The 17,983-nt window shown below is 41.1% G+C and overlaps 1 protein-coding gene across 33 annotated transcripts in view; it reads left to right on the forward strand.

Moving 5' to 3' along the window:
• The window catches only part of Dtna (dystrobrevin alpha), a 349,714-nt gene that overhangs the window by 184,515 nt on the left and 147,216 nt on the right, over positions 1 to 17,983 (forward strand). For 7 of the 33 annotated variants that reach the window (XR_001782339.2, XR_001782336.2, NM_001285807.1 and 4 more), the window contains one exon: positions 2,962 to 3,183. The exons of 19 other annotated variants lie outside the window; for them this stretch is intronic. The gene's annotated coding sequence lies outside the window, so the exon portion shown is untranslated. Of the gene's footprint in view, positions 1 to 2,958; positions 3,184 to 17,983 lie in introns of those variants that run through there. 7 more of the 33 variants (XR_001782335.2, XR_003952496.1, XR_003952499.1 and 4 more) reach the window with 1 other exon arrangement.

Here is a 17,983-nt window from a genome sequence, read left to right on the forward strand (position 1 = left end):
TTTCACGTTTATTCAAGTATATGCAGCTGGCTGAATGCTCTGGGCACATTGCTTAGGAGCTAAGTAAATGATAAGCCCTTACATTTGCAAAATGAAGAACAAGGAAAGTCACCCACGTGGCATCTGTGGGAGAAAACCCCAGGTAAAGACTCCTGAAAAAAAAATGGGCACAGGCCATGAAAGGCCGCTTTTCAGCCAGCCACACATAGCCAGTGTTATGAATTATTCACAGTGTGGTTCCATTAGCCTTTCCTCCAGCAATAGCTCTGAAGAGGATTAGCTGGGGCTAATTTCCAGTGTGGCTGCCCTCGCCTTCTTGCATGTTCGGCCCCACACATTTCATAGCATTGTATCCCCCTGAGTCCCCACACTGGAGGCTTGTTCGGGGTTGTAGCAGTGCCAATTCTATTTTGCTTCTCTTGACCGACCTGTTGTGGGTCTCTTTTTCTCTTTTTTCTGATTTTAATGATAGAGAAATCTTACAAGGGATAACATTTTCCTCTTTCTGGCAGCATTCTGGTGATGAAAAGTTGTGGGGTTGTTTTCGTTGTTCCTTCCCCAACCCCTGCATCCCCAACCTTGCTCCACGGCTTTCCTGTTTTAACTCATGGGCTTCAAAAAGGTTTTCAGGCCTATTTTTCTACGCATTTGGATTTGTTGGTCAATAATTTCCTTAGTTCAATGTTGGAGAAATGTAGAAATGTAGATGTGAGTCTTTGATGGTGAGAAGTTCACAGTATGTGTTACAGATCACAGTGAACTTGCAAAGGCAACTGTTAATATAGCTCACTTAAAATGTCTAAGAGTGAATATTCCTTATGTTCCATTTAATTTGCAAAAGTGTCACCAATAAACGGCACAGCCATAGCATTTTTAAAAACATTTATTTGTTTATTGTATGGGGTAGGGGACATATGCGCCAGAGTGTTGTGTGGAAATCAGAAGACAACTATCAAGATTCTGTTCTCTCCTGGGTCATGTGGCGTCCAGGGGATTGAACTCAAGTTGTTAAACTTAGTGGCAAGCTCTCTCTCAGACTAAGCCATATTGCCAGCCTAACGTGGGCAATTTTTAAGAATCCAATATAGAGATTGCAATAATCTTTGTTTAGAACATTTTTTTCATATTTATCCTCTGTAAAATATTAACTCCCAAGTTGAACCCTCATGACCAGTCCATATCACAATCTCCACTACACAGTTGCTCCTGTTTGGCATTCTCTAGGTAGGAGCAAGCTGCCTTCACTGTTTACCCAAAATTGTTCATTATATTCCAACTGTGTGGTTTGCCAGTATTATAAAGTGCATGAATGACCATGTGGATTGTGTTGAAAAAAAATGCTGCTTTATCAGCAAGGGAAAGTTCTGTTTCTCTCACTGTTCCTCTTGTTCAAAAGCATAAGTTTACAAACATTCTAACTAGCACTTAGCACGTGGGAAGTTTTAAGCTTTATGCTTGGTACTTCCCTTTAAATACTGGCAAAATATTGCAGAGGAGCTAGAGACACATTTTTATTGGCCTTTAAAAATTATATAAAATATTTTATCATATTCTTTGCCGAGACACATTTTTATTGGCCTTTAAAAAATTATATAAAATATTTTATCATATTCTTTGCCGACCCCAACTTCTTCCAGACCTCTCTAGCCTCATCCCACACCCAACTTCTTGTTCTGTCTCTCTCTCTCTCTGTCTCTCTCTGTATCTCCTGTCTCTCTCTGTCTCTGTCTCTGTCTCTGTCTCTCTCTGCCATATGTGTGTGTATGTGTGTGTGTGTGTGTGTGTGTGTGTGTGTGTGTATCTGTGTGTGCCTCAGATCTCTAGCCCACAACTGCTTCCCTATATGACCTTTCTTAGAGCTTCTCTCCCAGCCTCTGAGGAGAACTGTTAAGGAGAGGCCTTCAAAGCCCTTGATGCTTACGGCAGAGGAGCTGGGCACATGGTCCCAGAGAGCTGCTTTCTTCAAGGCAAACAATAAAGCATACAGAAGTAAAGCACACATGCCATCCTCCCTGCTTCATGCTATCTATTTTTACAGCCAATAGGCAGGGAAAGATGAACAAGGCAAAGTTCCCTTTCCTCAGAAATCCCACATCCAGTGAGGGAAGGCAGATAGGACGAGGACCAAATGTAATTAAATGTAAGTGACACTGAGAGGTGAAATGGGGCTGCAAAGCGTCAAGAAAAAGCCAGAAGGGCAAAGCCACAGCCAGAGGACAGAACTTCGACTGGGCGTGGCAGAGGTGGTGGGAGGGGAGAACAGAAATGACTGCATCCGCTTCCCTTAAAGGACAGGGTATCCACTAACCCCTTCGCCATTCCTCCTAGACATCCTTGGAACTGCCTAGGACTGGGCTGTCCCAACACAGAGAGCTCACTAGTAATCTAGAGCCCCCTGGCTCAGTTTAGTTCATTCTGTCCCACAAGCTCTGTCACCACAGAGCTGTTGTGATAGAAGCTGATAGAAAGGAAACAAAGGATTTTTCCTCCCACATCTAAACTGATATCAAAGTTTGCATTAGGAAAAAAAAAAAACAAACAAAAAAAAAACGGGCTTTGAAACTAGACTTCTGTGTACCTGTGGGTGTTTTCAGCCTGTTTACCAACTAAATCAATGCATTTTCAATGTTTTGAAAGGGCTGTGGGAATATTTCTGACTGCCTTAGTAACTAGTATTTAAAACTATCTAGTAGACAGAGTAAGGAGTAAGGGTTAGTGTTTGGAGACTTCAGTGGCAATTTAAAATGAATATAGTTATTTTGTTCATTTAAATGTTTGGGAAACCTTGTATTCTTCTACCTGTTCCTCCTTTTCATCTTTCTTTTTCCTTGTTCGTGGAGTTGAGTCAGCAAGAGAAAAATATTCAAATTAGACTTGTCATACAGGGGGAAAAGAATCTGACTCTGTCCGGGTGGGTGGAGGGAAAAAGCAACTTTTTGTCAGTCTTTTGTATCTCAGCAGCTGGATTCATCGCTGCCATGGCAACAGACCACATGATGAGGTGTATTGGATTGCTGTGTTGAACACAAGGGGAGGAATGAACACAGCTTTTTCTTGAAGTTAGAGGTTACTTTGGAGTTTCTTCTGGGGACGTGTGTAAGGTCCGGTGCATTAGCGTTCAGCAGATTTAGTGCTCCTGCGGAAGAATTAGAGGCATGTTGGTGCGTGAAACTACAAAAGCAGGTAAGGTACAATCGGCGCTCCGGATCTGAACTCTCTTACCTCTGAGGCAGTAGTGTTGCTTGCTGGTTGGAATTTCACTCCCACCCCACCCCCATCCCGACATGGGCTCGGGGGAAAATTTTCTGCTCTCTTCCCTTCCCAAGTTCCCCACCTCCGCCTACACCTGTTTTTAACTGAAAGTCTCAGGTTCTAATGTGTTGTGAATTTTTCTAAGGTATCTAAATGGGTTGTGAGTTCTGTGGTTCTCTCTCTCTCTCTCTCTCTCTCTCTCTCTCTCTCTCTCTCTCTCTCTCTCTCTGTGTGTGTGTGTGTGTGTGTGTGTAAGAAACAGAAAGGAGGCAGAAAGCATAGTCATTAGTTTTGTAGGATCAGTGATCAACTGAGTGGATCGTTTTCTCGTTTTTCTCTTTGCAAATGTTCTGCTTTTTTTCGGGGTTATCGGCCAAGCCACATGCTCAGTTAAGCAGGAGTTCCCGAGATTCTCCAGCAGGTTACTCAGTGAACTCACCCTGTGCAGGCTTTTCTTCCCTCTTGAGTCATACTGACTTCCAGCTCCAGTCAGCATCAGAGTTCCATTTTTTCCCCACGGATTTTAGCATGTATGTCAATTTATCGGCGTTCTTTTCTGTTATATACTGCAACTCTATGTGTACTAGAGGAATTAAAAACAGAAGTAAATACAATATGGGTGAGTGCAAAATGAACTCGTTTGCTTAGAGATAGCTGCCAGAACCGGATGTAAACAATACAATGTGGCTTGGTGCACTCGGGAATGCCAGAGTGAGCAGGGACGCCTCCTACTGATTTGCTCACATGACACCCTGGCAGCTGGCATCAAGGAGGAGACTTTGAGATGCTCCAAGCAAGCCCATGAACAAAAGAAAACATCCTTATTGATGACTTACTCTAGTTCCTCATTCAGATTTTACTGACATTTTATGTATTATTCCTTCAAAAGAATAGGATTTCTTTTATCTTTTAGCCAAGGGCAAACCAGGCAACTTCTCTTACTTGTTCAAAGTTGTCTTGGTAGCTTGCAAAGAAAAGATCTGACTAAATCATTGCAAAGTTGGCTGATATTATAGCCTATTCAACACCCACTAAGAACACTCTTTGGAAAAGACTTTCTGGGTGAGATAAAATCAATTATTTGCCACTTATTAGCATGTAGGACAAGAACCAATATATTATTTTAAGTTGAGTATATACTATGCTTTCTCCAAAAGGAGAAACTTGGGTTTTGTTAGACACATTTTTGCACTGTTTTTATTGTTGTTTCCCTGCTATACAGTTTTAATGTAGCTAAACTAACTCTCAAATTTCACCTAGGAGTTATAATCACTGTTCTGAACATACTTGGCCATGCTCTTTTAAAAAGGAGGGACTGTTTCCCATGATAACAAATATCTAAGCATTATAATCACAACTCACATTTGTAAAAGATTAATGCTTCTCTAAGAATTTGGTCTTTTCACTTTCTCTTTGTTGTTTATAATGTCAGAACGGCCTTTCAGAGTATCTTTTGAGATAAATATTTGACAGCCATAGATTGTTTTTATGAAAGGATGGGAAGTTTCCCCCAAATCAGAAAAAAAAAATCAGACCTCATACATTTTTAAATGTGAAACTCTGAAATCCGCAGCATCTTTGGTTTAAAAAAGAATGGTCTGGGTGGAAAAGAAGGATCTGTTTTTATTGAAAGAAAAAAATCAAAGGGGGTGAGAAGAAAAGGGATGGCAAAGAAACAGGGAGAGAGGACATGACTCAAGTGACAGAAGGTAAAAGTTTCAATGTCTGCACTCCTCCTCTCTCACTAGTACTGAAAATACTCCGCACGTGTCTTCATTAAGATTTTTATTGCTGAGGAAAAACACCATGGTAGAAGCAACTTGCAAAGGAAAGGCTTCATTTCAGCTTGCAGTTGTAGTCTAGCACGCATGGAAGTCATGGCAGAAACTCAAGGTAGAACACTGGAGGCAGGAACTGAAGCGCAGACCGTGGGAGAATGCTGTCCACTACCTTGGTCAACCTGCTTTCCTGTACACGCCAGGACCATGAATGGCTTGTCCTGAGATGATGCTACCCACAGTGAATGGGGTCCAAGCACAGAAATCATGAATCAAGAGAATGTTCTACAGATTTGCCTACAGGTCAATATTATGGAGGCATTTTTTGCTGTTAAGATTCCCTTTTCCCAGTTCTCTGCAGGTGTATGTCAAGTTGCCAAAAAAAAACAAAACAAAACAAAACAAAAAAAAACCAAAAAACAAAAAACAAAACAAGCAAACAAAAAACCAAAAGGCACTGAGTTGTACAGACAGGGTAGAATTGATTAAAAAAAAAAAAAAGCATGTTCACTTAACTATACCATGTTTAAAATACATGATACTGTACAGTTCATTCTTCTTGTGTGTGTACTTGGGGGAGGGCAGGGCAGGGTTTCTCTGCCTCTACCTCCCAAGAGCTGGAATCAAAGGTGTACACCACTACTAACCAACTCAATATACAGTTCATTCTATTAGCTTATCTAACTCACACACACACACACACACACACACACACACACACAAAACCTTAGGAGAATTCTCTCCTCCACCCTGTATAAGCTAACATTTAACAAGAAGTGTATGCAGTAAACAGCCTATATCCAAATGTCAGGTTGTCGTGTCATCTGACACCAGATCATAGGTAAGCATTCATCTCTGTAGCCATTGTCACAGAGGTCAGAAGACAGAAGCTTCTTGTGGGTAGCCAGCAAGGTGGCCGAATGGGTAAAGGCACTTGTCACATAAGTTTGAAGGGAATAGTCAACCCCACAAAGTTGTCCTGGAACCAACCTACAGACTTGTCATGACACCTGTTCCTGCACTCACGCGCACACACACACACACACACACACACACACATTTTAAGACTGTTGGAACAGAAGCTTCCTGTATAGAGTTGCTTTGCTACCCTCATTTGTGAGACATAGAAGCATTCCTTGGTGTACTCACTACAGTCAGAAATATTGCTAAACTGCTGTAACTGAGCATTTTCATCAGCCTGCGTCCAACTTGGACCTCCTGTTCATGTGAATGATTGGCACTGTGCTTTAAACTTTGTCTCTAATTTCTGATACCACATAGATAGTCAGGTAGCCAATTATCTGAAAACCTTTACTTCTATGAAGTCTATATTCAGCAGAGCTATGGTGGAGAATCAGAGAGATTCACTTTGAGGCTTCTGGAAATTTTATGATATGTTCTGAACCCCAAGACAATATCTTAAGATAATTGAAGAATAAGCCAATGAATGAGGCTTCAATACCAGCTCTTGCAGCAGTATTAAGGGATACTTTGACATTATTTTATTAAAATGTGGTTTATTATTGGCCACTGTAAGTTTTATATGAAGGGTTGGAGTTTTGACTCTTTTTAGTGGTTCTTAAACTTTTCAAGTGAAAAAAGAAAGTAGAGATTCCATGTTCATAATGCCAGTGCAGATGACATTAGCAATAGTGACTAATTTGTAGAGTGGGATAGACTTAGAAAAATGTGACTCTCTAGCTAATAAAGGGGCAATGTTTTCTAGAAAGAAAATAGAAATCTCTACTGCATTGTGTGATTCTCAGAAATGTGCTTCAATTTTAATTAATTCTATTAATAGCATTTGTAAATCAGTAACAATAGGTGTGCTTTGTTGTGCTCTTAAAGGGCTGTATTATAAGATGATGTCGACTTTGCTAGAAAAACACTAGAGGCTTTCATAAAAAAATGATTAAGCTTATCAGGAATTAGACAATCAGTATCTGATAAGAAGAGAATAAATTCATTTCTAGGAAAAAGTCACTTGTTATACATTCAATATATAAAGAGCATTCACCTGGTTTCATATTCATAATAATTTCAGAGTCATTTTATAATTCTTGACTTCAGTACAAATGCTATGAAAGGTTCACAATCTATGTCCTTTTAAAATCTTAATTACTTTGCATTTTCAATTTCACTTCCAAACCGTATTTCATGTTCAAACTTCTTGATTCTGGATTATTTGAGGAAAGATTATATTCAGAAAAAAAAATCCTCACCTCTCTACCTATTTCACACATGAGAGACAATGCTAGATGGATTAGCAGTTCCAGTATTCAGTGAGGATCCAGGAGAGTAATATAGAAAATATAGAACTTGGCAGAGAAGAGCATGCCCTCAAGAGCAGAAGCATCACAGAAATGGCAATGTTACTTCTGGGAAACATTGTAAGGGAAATTAAAAGACAGATAACAAGCTAGAAGTTGCATTTATAACACACAAAAGATAAAGAGTGGTACCCAGGTGTTATGCTGTATGTCTGCACCCCAACACTTAATGATCGGGAGCAAGGCGATTGTAAGCTTTAGCCCAAACTGAACTGCTTAGCAAGAATTTCTGTCAAGAAAACAAAGCAAAGTAATAACAAAAAATGAAGGGAGAGAGCAGAAAAGGAAGAAGGAAAGGAACTGAGAAGGGATAAGAGAGGAGAAGAAGAGAGAGGGAAATGGAAAAAAAGAAGAGTGGATATGGAAAGGGAAAAGATTTATGAGATCCCTCCCAAAAAAGTAGTAAAAAACAGAAATTGTTCTTTTTTTTTTTTTTTTTTTTCACATAGCTACAATTTAACCACATAGGAGAATTCACAAACCTATTCAAGGAGCAGGTCATCACATACTACCACCTCTGTCTGTCATCGCCACCACAGTAACCATACACTGACAATCTGGCATCAGGCAATTTTCATGTAGCACTTAATTCATAGCACAACCTAGGAAGTAAACGTGTTGCTGATTTCTTAATGACCAGAGTCCCAGTAATTGCAGGTCTGAGATGTCGGCTCAGAGTCAGCTCTGTCCACCATGCTGAGTCTCCACCAACCTGCTCTTCTGTCAAGTTTAAACTAATTCACTCTGGATGCCCTGAAGCCATGTGCACTTGAAGAGTTTCAGATGACAGCAGCCTGGACAACAGACCAGAAGGAGTCAGTACTGAAGGGGCTGGAGTGAATCATCATACCATACCGTCAGTATCATCATCCCAAAGATGACAATAGTTAGGAGTCCTGCAGACTGAGAGAGTTTTTGTCTGTCCTTATAATAAAATGGGTAGGAACGCCTGACTTAGATTTTTAAGCCTCTTTTAAAATTGTCTCTTACTGCCCATGGCATTTGAGCAACAACATTATGGTGAAGGAAACAGAGCACATCTAATGCAAGCATTTCTGATAAGAATAGCCACAGCCGTCCCATTAGAAGGCCATCCTTCCACGTCATCTCCGTCTTCAGTTGTGTAGCACATCACACATCTGTTGATGGCATGTAAATAGGACGAGTTTTATAAAGTTGTTCCTCTCATTAAAATCTTTTGCTTTGATTTTTACAAATAGCAGTTGTTTGTGTTTCATAGGAGTGTTCCCCTTGCAAGTTAAAGGAATTTCTTTCTGTTGAAATTCTATCGATCAATTTGACTGACATAGTTAAGTCTCTACTTCAAATAATGTACTTCATTCAAATAATCTACAAAGACACCTGCAGGGCTCTGACCTTCTGACAGAGAATGTCTGTTGCTGGTGGGAGGAATGAGAGAAAATGAAATCTCTCTCATGCTTGGGATTTGAATAATACATCACTTTGTCCATTGCCATCTTGCTGAAAACTAAATGTTCTGACATTTTTGCAACCTAAGGGAGCAATTGAGCAGTTAGAATATCAAGCCAGAGCCTGGCCAAAGCCTAATCCTGAGTGGCTAAGGAGGAGCCACCAAGGTCAAGTGAGTGATTCCTGGCAGAACTCAATTAGACCTAAGCACAAACTTGGACTCTGATCTCTGCCCTCAAGATGTGGATTTCTGGGTGTGAGTAGTTGTCAGCCATTGACCTAGAAGAATTCTGTAGACAGTTACTTGCCTTGAAATCCAACTGAAATGTGCATGCTGACTGAGGCAGAATTAAGAACAGGAAAACATACAGACACAAGGCAAAGCAAAAACAACGCCACTGTTGTACTGGCTACCCAGGGACAGTACTGCTGCTGTGGGCTGTGAGTGATGAATAAGCCACATGTGGAGGCAAAGGAGATTTGAGGACACTGTAGCTTGGGAGAGCAAGAATGTAGGGGGCATGTCTAGAGATATATAGAAGATGGCAGAAAAAGGGTAAGCAGAGACCTGTGTCTGAACTTCTAACAGTTTCCTTGACACTTGTCTAAGCCTCCTCTGCAATGAGAAGGCAGTGTGTTGATAATGATGTTACCGGGCACTAGCCAACTGCTGCAGGAAGATAACAAGGAAGAGGGATTAGAAGAATCACCTAACTTCTCAGCCCTTGATTACAGAGGAAAAACTCCCAAGGGGTACAGGAGTGGAAATCATCTCTAGAAGCCGGTCCACTTCATCAAACACCTCAAATAGATGCTTCTCTGTGGCCAAATGGCCATTTTATTTGATTTTTCTTTCTCTATTTGGGAAGATGTAAACTATAGGCCTCTGAAAGTATCTTCTGCAAATTTGTTTGTGTGTGCACGCATGCATATGAACATGTGTGTATGTGTATATGAAGGCCAGAGGTCAGCCTTGGGTATTGTTCCTCTGATACTGTGTCCTAATTAATATTAACTGTCAACTTGAACAGCCTAGAGTCATCACCTGAAAAAAAAAAATTAGATAATTGTCCTCATCAGGTAGCCTTGTGTGTGTGTGTGTGTGTGTGTGTGTGTGTGTGTGTGTGTGTAAGAGGTTGTCGTAATTGCTAATTAATGTAGGAGTGCGTAGGCCCTTGTGGGTGATACTATTTCCTAGGCAGATGGTCAGGGCTATACAAGAAAACTGGCTAAGAATGAACATAGCAAGCCAGTAGGCAGTGCTTCTGTCCTGGATTCCATTCCATTCCTTGAGTTGCTTTTGGTCCGAATGTTTTAATGCAGGAACAGGGGGAAAAAAACAGAATATGTCATTCCCCTTTTGGTTTGGCTGGTGTGGTGTGGTTTGGTTTGGTTTGGTTTGGTTTGGTTTGGTTTGGTTCGGTTTGGTTCGGTTTGGTTCGGTTTGGTTTGAGATCAGGCTTCTCACTGAGACCTGTGCCGTATTGATTAAGCTAGGGCAGGCCATAGAGCCCAAGAATCTATCTGCCTTCTCTTCCCCAGATCTTGGTAGTAAGCAAGCACCAACATGCAAAGCCATATCAACATTTATTAATTACTTTATCTATTTCCTTTTTAAAGATGGAAGAAATAGCCCAGACTAGTGGTGCATGCCTTTCATAAGAGAAAGAGGCAAGTAGATCTCTGTGAGTTTGAGGTTAGCATGATCTATATAGTGAGTTCCAAGCCAATCAGATCTATACAATGAGGCCATATCTCAGAAACAAACAAAAAAGATAAAGGAAATCAAACCCCATGATTTGAACAATTTAGATAACAAAGCATCTTGCCTTTAAGCCTTCAATGGCCTTACCAGCAATAGCTATCTACTGCTAGAACTTGCCTTTCCTAGGCTAGAGCAATGACAGTGCTCCATTGGTAAAGCACTTGTCTTGCAAACTTGCTAGCTTGAATTCAATAATTAGAATCCATGTAAAAGCCAAGCCTGATGGAATGCTTAAAACCTCAGTTCTGGGGGAGATGGGAGATGGAGGCAAGCAGAAGTATGAGTTTGCTGGCCAGGGAGACTGCCCGTCTTGGTGAATTTCCAGGGTGAAAAAAAAAATCCTCTCAAACAAAGTGAACAGCACCTCCGGCCTCTCTCTCTCTCTCTCTCTCCTCTCTCTCTCTCTCTCTCTCTCTCTCTCTCTCTCTCTCTCTCTCTCTCTCTCTCTGTGTGTGTGTGACACACACACACACACACACACACACACACACACACACATTCAATGCCTTTCTTCAAAGTGTAACTAAAATTATGAATTTTAACATCTATCATTTTGAGTACTTAACATTCTATTAAATGAATGCTTTGAATTTAAATATTCTCTTCCAATATAATCCTTTGATTAGGGCAGGCTTGAGCAAGAGAGGAAGCCTAAATCAAAGAGGAAACCCACTTTACCAGTTACTTTACTGGCATTTGAGTGTTTCATGCAGTTACAATTAAGTTAGACCACAGTTAGAGGGGGCATTAATATAGACAAAATCCTGAAGGTAGTATAGGCAACATAAGAAACACTTGCATGTAGATTAGTGTATCCTGGATCAGACAGAACTTATCAATAAGGAAGAAATTTATTGTGTGCTTATAATATTGGGAAAGAAAACAATGCACGTTGTAAAATAAGTTACAACTGAGTCACTGTTAATTAGGTATAATAAAACAAGCTTAGGAAGTAATACAAAAAGGGGGAGTTTTCAAACAGCTTTATTGTCATAACATTGGTAATAGACTATTCTACTTACATCATACACAAAAGATGTTGATCTATTGTACGCAGCACAAGTCATCACTGAAAACACAAACTGCCCACGATGTCTCCCTAAGCCCCTTGGCAATGCCTCCCACCCACTCCTTCCTCCTCCAGACAAGCACAGGTCAGCCTTAAGTCATTATTGGTTGTTTGATTTTCGACAATTTATGTACACAAACCTACATAGTGAAGACATTTTTGCCTGGTTTCTCTTATTCAGAACAATCATTTTGTGATTCAACCACATTCCACATTGTTGGATCATCAAACATGACTATTTTTATGACTTTAATCGTTTCTTATTTGCCATTTACCTGGTATTCTGCATTAGGTTGTTTATAGTTTGTGACTATGCAAATAAAGCTACTGTGCCAATTCATGTAAATATCTTTAAGCAGATTGTTTCCTTCTGAGCAAATATCTAAAAAAAAATTTTTAATGATCTATGAAGGAAAGGGGGTTTTATGCTGCAAAAATCTGGACTACAGTTCACAATATTGACATTTAAGTATTCCCATGTCAAAGAAATGGCATTAGGAGCATTTTTTAAATGTGTAAGTAATAGCCAATAACGGTAAGCACTTTCTCGGAAAGACACTCAGAAATGGACATGCACATCAGTTAACCCCCAGGACAATCCTAAAGGACAGGTGTTAACGTCCCTTCTTTGTCAAGCTGGCCCAGTGCTGCAGGCTATGTGCTGAGCCTCTGCTGTGCTGCCTCCCCACGTGACGAAGGCATATACAGTGAGTAATGATTTCTGTATCCTTTCATGAGGGATGGAGATCAGTGACCTAAAGTACCTGTGCAAATTCATAGAAATAATTTGTAAAATGTATGTTTTACTATATATACATGAGATGATAGGTCCATAACCTTATATAAAGACTTAGTGGGACGTCTGTGGAAAATATTAAAATTTGTAAAATAGGGATGGGACATAGATGACTAGGTCACAAGCACATAAGAGGAAAACCATAAGAAAACTGCTAAGCTTCACTCTACTGAAAGAAATTAAAAATGAGCTCCCGGTGCACAGCTATCAATCATCAGCTGTTCTTAGATGTGTTGTCGGCTGAGTTCTCTTCCATCCTCCTAGCAGTAATACAAGATGTTATTGAGGTTGGAGGCCATTCTCTTAGCTTGTTGTCGGGAACAGAAACGAATGCAGTAGTTCTGGGAAGTCATCCATGTGCAGCAGTGACTCGAAATAATTGCAGCCTATGATTAAAATATTATTTTTGGAGCCTCCTGAAGAAATAATCTGAAACGGACATAAAGACTTTTATACAAACGATCCTCTGACAGTGTCACTTATAATGATGGAAAATGGAACAGGGAATGTCTCATAATAGGCAAGTGTGTAAGTAAAGTCACTCCATGGTCAATAAATACCATGTACCTAGTAAATGTGAATTTAATAAGCATTATTTTACAATAATGAGATTTACTATAAATTTCCTGGAAAATAGTTGTATGATATTTTAACTCATTTAAAATATTTATAACCATTTACACAATAATTCTACTTCTAGGAATTTCTGAAAAGAAAATATTTTTACCCCAAATTCATAAACAATGATCATGATGGCAGTATTATTTAAGACATTAAAATTTTAACAAAAAGTACATACTTGGGAATGGAGAAATGCTTGAATAAATTATGATCTATCCACATAATGAAAAACCATTCTAAGACCCTTATAACAATGTTTCTTGAGAGACAATATGCTTTTTTTATAAAATAGTATATGGTGTGTGACCCTGTTACTGGAGACTAGGGACAAGAAGATGCAAAAGGAAATTGAGCACAGTGTTAGAAATGAGTGGATGGGGGGGGTGGGTATGGCGGACTTTTGGGATAGCATTGAAAATGTAAATGAGGAAAATACCTAATAAAAATAAAATAAAATTAAAAAAAAAAAAGAAATGACTGTGTAGCCACAGTGGGATCTAGTGCTTGCTTTTCTTGCTAAGACAGAATCCCGGTATGAGCAGAGCTGCATTAGCTACTGTTCCCGTTGCAGTGATAAGGCGCCCAACAGGAAGCAAACTTAAGGGAGAGGGGGTTATTTGGGCTCACAGTTGCAGGGTGCAGTTGTCATAACAGCCAGAACTTGAGACAATGGGCAAGTTTCACCTTTTTGTGCTGTCCAGAAACCAGGCTTAGGGATTGTTGCTGCCCATCTGTAGAGTGGTTCCTCCCACCTCACTTTGCCTAATCAATATAATCCCTCACAGACGTGGCATGAACAATGGAGATTATTCTAGATCCTGTCTGCTGGACAATCGATATTAAGCATCACAAGGGAGAAAAGGTTTGCTTTGCCTGTGGTTTGAGGAGACACAGTCCGCTGGTGTGAAAATGTGGCAGCAGGAGTTGTTTGTGGCTGAGGTACAAGGACATAAGGCTGATTTCTCACATCTGAGCAGATATGAAGCAAGCAGAGACGAATGTTGTTGTCGGATGATTCTCTCCCTCTCACTTTTGGCTCAGTCTGGAATCCTAGCCCAGGAGATGATGCAGAAGTCCTTAGTCAGTGCAGAGCTTCTCACCCTGCCCCTCTGTAGTCCTCTCTGGAAATGCCCTCAAAAACATGCTCAAGGCCGTGCCTCCCTAATGCCCAGGCTTCTCTGAATCCAACTGAGTTGGCAGGGGGAGGTAACCATAGCATCGATTAGTTTTTTCCTATTTGCCTTCCTGTGTGCTATGAATGGTTCCCTGGAGATATGTTTACAATGCTGTGATATGAATTCAGTTAAAAAGTCAGAATTTGAAATTGAGTATTCAGTGTGACACGTCTGTGAGAACAAACAAGGCCAGAGTCATGAGAAATAGTCTAAATTTTATCTTATCGACCGTTTTTGGAATTTCATTGTTGTGTGTTTTCTTGAGCCAGGGTCATACTCTGTAGTCTTAGCCATCCTGGAACTCACTATGTAAACCCAGGCTGACATAGAACTCATAGACATCTGCTTGATTTCGCCTCTTCGGTGTTAGGATTAAGGGTCTGGGTCACCACACCTGGCTTAGGACTTTTCTAAAGAGTAAAGAATCAGAGGAAAGGTTCTTCCTAGCTTAACATGGCCACTGTAATCATGATTTTGAGCTTACAGCACTGTGGTTCCCTGCTGTGGTCTACAAAAGACTGACTTTGTCAACAATCAGTTACATATGGGAAAAGCACTCTTGGGACCCTCTCCCTCACTGTTGAACTATAATCGACTGAAGCTTCCAGCAGAGGAGGAGTCATTGTCTTTAATTCTGCACCCTTGATGTCCCACTAAGTTGCAATGGACTGTTCAAAGCTGTAATCATATACACATCCCTGGTTTTAACTCAATGAGTCAGTCTCAAAACAAAGCAAAAAAAACATGAAAGAGTTGACAGAGATGGGATGTTAGAGTAATTAGAATGCATTTTACATGCATAAATATATCAAAGAACAAATTTTATTCATTAAAGAAAGTGACACAAAGAAGTTACTTTGTTTAAAAGAAGGCCTCAATTTGTGATAAGAAATAAAAGAGAGCAGAAAGAATTCAGCAAGCTTTTCTTAATGCAGGTTCCAGAAACACCGCTCTATGGGCGGGCGGGGTGAGGCCAGGGGTTTACAGACCCTGTCTGCCTTGTGTGAGGCCCTGGGTTTGGTTCCTGGTATGATGGTAATATTGATGGTGATGTTGATGGTTGTGCTGGGGGTTAGTGATGATGGTGGTGGTGGTGGGTGGTGGTGATTATTATGGCGGTGGTGGTGATGTGGTGATGTTTACTATTGTGGTAGTGATGATGATAGTGATGTGATTGTTGTGATGGGAATGGGGATGGTGACAGTGACTACTGTGGTGATGGTGATTATGGTTGATTATTATGGTGGTGGTGGTAGTGATTATTGTGGTGGAGGTGGTAGGCATGGTGCCATCATCATGACTGTTGTCATTATCCCACTCCAGTCTGTTAAAAAGAGAAACTGGTTTATGTAAGAGAAGCCCACATACAGGTGACTTCATCCTTGATGCAGAGTCAGAGGACATGCCCAAAGCATCACACTCCCTGTTTCTAGGCTCTGCTTGCTTCTGCCTGGGCCTTACTGGCTACTATTGAAACCCCCCCAAAAAAACAAACAAACAAACAAACAAAACCAGATCTGATGTCTTTCTCCATCTCACAGACAGGAGCTTTCCTGCTAACAGTGAGTGACATAACAGCCTCCCATCCACACTGCAGAGGATTTTTCTTAAAAGCCAATCCCAGCTTAGGACGGCCCAGCTCTGGGCACTCAGCATGGCCAGGTCATGACCATGACCCCAAGGCCCGGTACATTTGTCTGCCTTTCTGTCTGAAGGAAAACAGACCCAGTGCACAGATGCCATATGAGAACCCTGGTAGGAGAGTGTGACAGATGTCAAGTGACAACAACTAACACCTAACAAGAAACAAGGTGGGTGATCATCTTGTTCAAGCCTTGTGGACTCTCACACGTGATTGTGTCTACTTTCAAATGAGGAAATTCAAAGTCTTGGAAACTAAACTCTAAGAACCTAACATCCTCACACATCAGGGATTTTAATCCAAGTATGTCTGACTTCCTGGCCAAGCACTCTCTCTAAACTGTTTGCCTTCCTTAACTTCCTAAAGTTACTATGTGTTCAACCAAAGGAAAGACAGCAAGGTTCTCCATTTCTATGAGTGAGAAATATAAAGAGAGCATACACCAATTTTAATCTCTTCTGAATTAAGCCCCTGGGTGACAGGTTGCTTCTTTCCCCCCTAGGGAACAATGTTTTGAGAAGAGCTAACAAAGCAAATGTCAGAGTGTATCCCTTAGGTAAATCATTTACTCTTTCCCATACATTAAAACTAAAGGCTGTGAGATAACTCAGTAGAGCTCTTGCCATGAAAGCATGAGGACCTGCGTTGAATCCACAGAGCCCACAGGGTTCTGATGTGTGGCCTGGGTATGGTGCTGTGAGTTTATAATCTCGGCACAGGGGAGGCAGACAAAGGCAAGTCTCTGGGGCTGCCTGGCCAGTCAGCCTAGCCTACTTGGTGAGTTTAAGATACTTAAGGTAGACTTAAGGTCTACCTGGAAGACCCTGTGTCTAAGAATAAGGTGAACAGTGGCTGAGGGACAACACCCACTGCTGTCCTCTAACATCTGTATGGATGCACACACCTGTGTGTTCACACACACACATACACACAGAGAGACACACAGACACACACAGAGACAGAGAGAGAGACAGAGACACGGGCACAGGGGTTGTTTCTTACTCTGACATTGATTTTTGTTTTTAAAGAGTCAGAACCCAATCCATGCTTGGTCCTTAAGGAGTATTTTTGAGAGCACACTAGGTACTCTGAGTGACATAAAAAGAAACACAGCCTAAGTTAGGACACAAAGGAAAGGGGGAAAATGGAACATTCAAAGTGGGAGAGGAGTGAACGGCAACCCAGAAACAATAGTCTTTGTAGGTCTGGCAGCTCCCCAACCACAGCAGACAAGCTAAAAGGAGCCTTGGATTATTTATACCTGCAGAGGGTTTGCTGTACCTACTGATTAAGACTCCAGGACGGACACACTAGCCAGGTTTAGTGGAACCTGAATGCTCTAAGGTTTGTGTCTCCTGTCCTTGGTTCTGAATGAATATAAAAAGCAAAGCCCTCACCTCTTCATGGCTCCAAGGGGTGATTCCAAAAATAAACAGAAGCCCTAGCCTTCGCCAGGACATCATGTCCCCGGTTCTCTTTCCAGAACCCACAGGATGTGCGCGTTGCTCTTGAAGTCTGTCCACAGCACACCAACTGCAAGGTCTGCACTTGTGCCCTGCTGAGTGGCCGTGTTTGCCAAAGCTGCATTTTGTAGATAATTCCAGTGGAACAACTGCTGGATGAGTAATTTGTAGTCTGAGCACTGGCAGAGCCTTGAGATTTATTTAGTACCACGTTCCTCGTTCTTCATTCAAAAGAGGTAAAATTCCACGCGTTGAGTGAGGTTGTAAAAGTGCCTTGAACTTGCACCATGGAAGCAGACCTCAATTTCTGGAGGCTCTGCTCTGTGAATGGTGATATACTATATACTCTGGCCAAGCAGGTGCTAAGTCCCTCTGAGCCAGAAAAATGAGAGGAAAAATTGTTACCCTGCAGCTCTTTCGTGCCTTCATTTTTAAAGAATTTTTTTAATGATTTATTATTTTTAATTATATGTGCTCATGTGTCTGTGGGGGGGGGGTGCATTTGAGTGCAGTGCTCACCATAGTCCAGAGAGGGCATAGGATTCTCTGCTGCTGGAATGACACACAGTTGTAGGCCAGAGGATGTGGGTTCTGATAGCCAAGTTCAGGTCCTCTGCCAGAAGAGAATGTGCCCTTGACTGCTGAGCCATCTTAGTCCTTG

The sequence above is a fragment of the Mus musculus genome, chromosome 18 (genome assembly GCF_000001635.26).
Source record: "Mus musculus strain C57BL/6J chromosome 18, GRCm38.p6 C57BL/6J".
Lineage (NCBI taxonomy): Eukaryota > Metazoa > Chordata > Mammalia > Rodentia > Muridae > Mus > Mus musculus.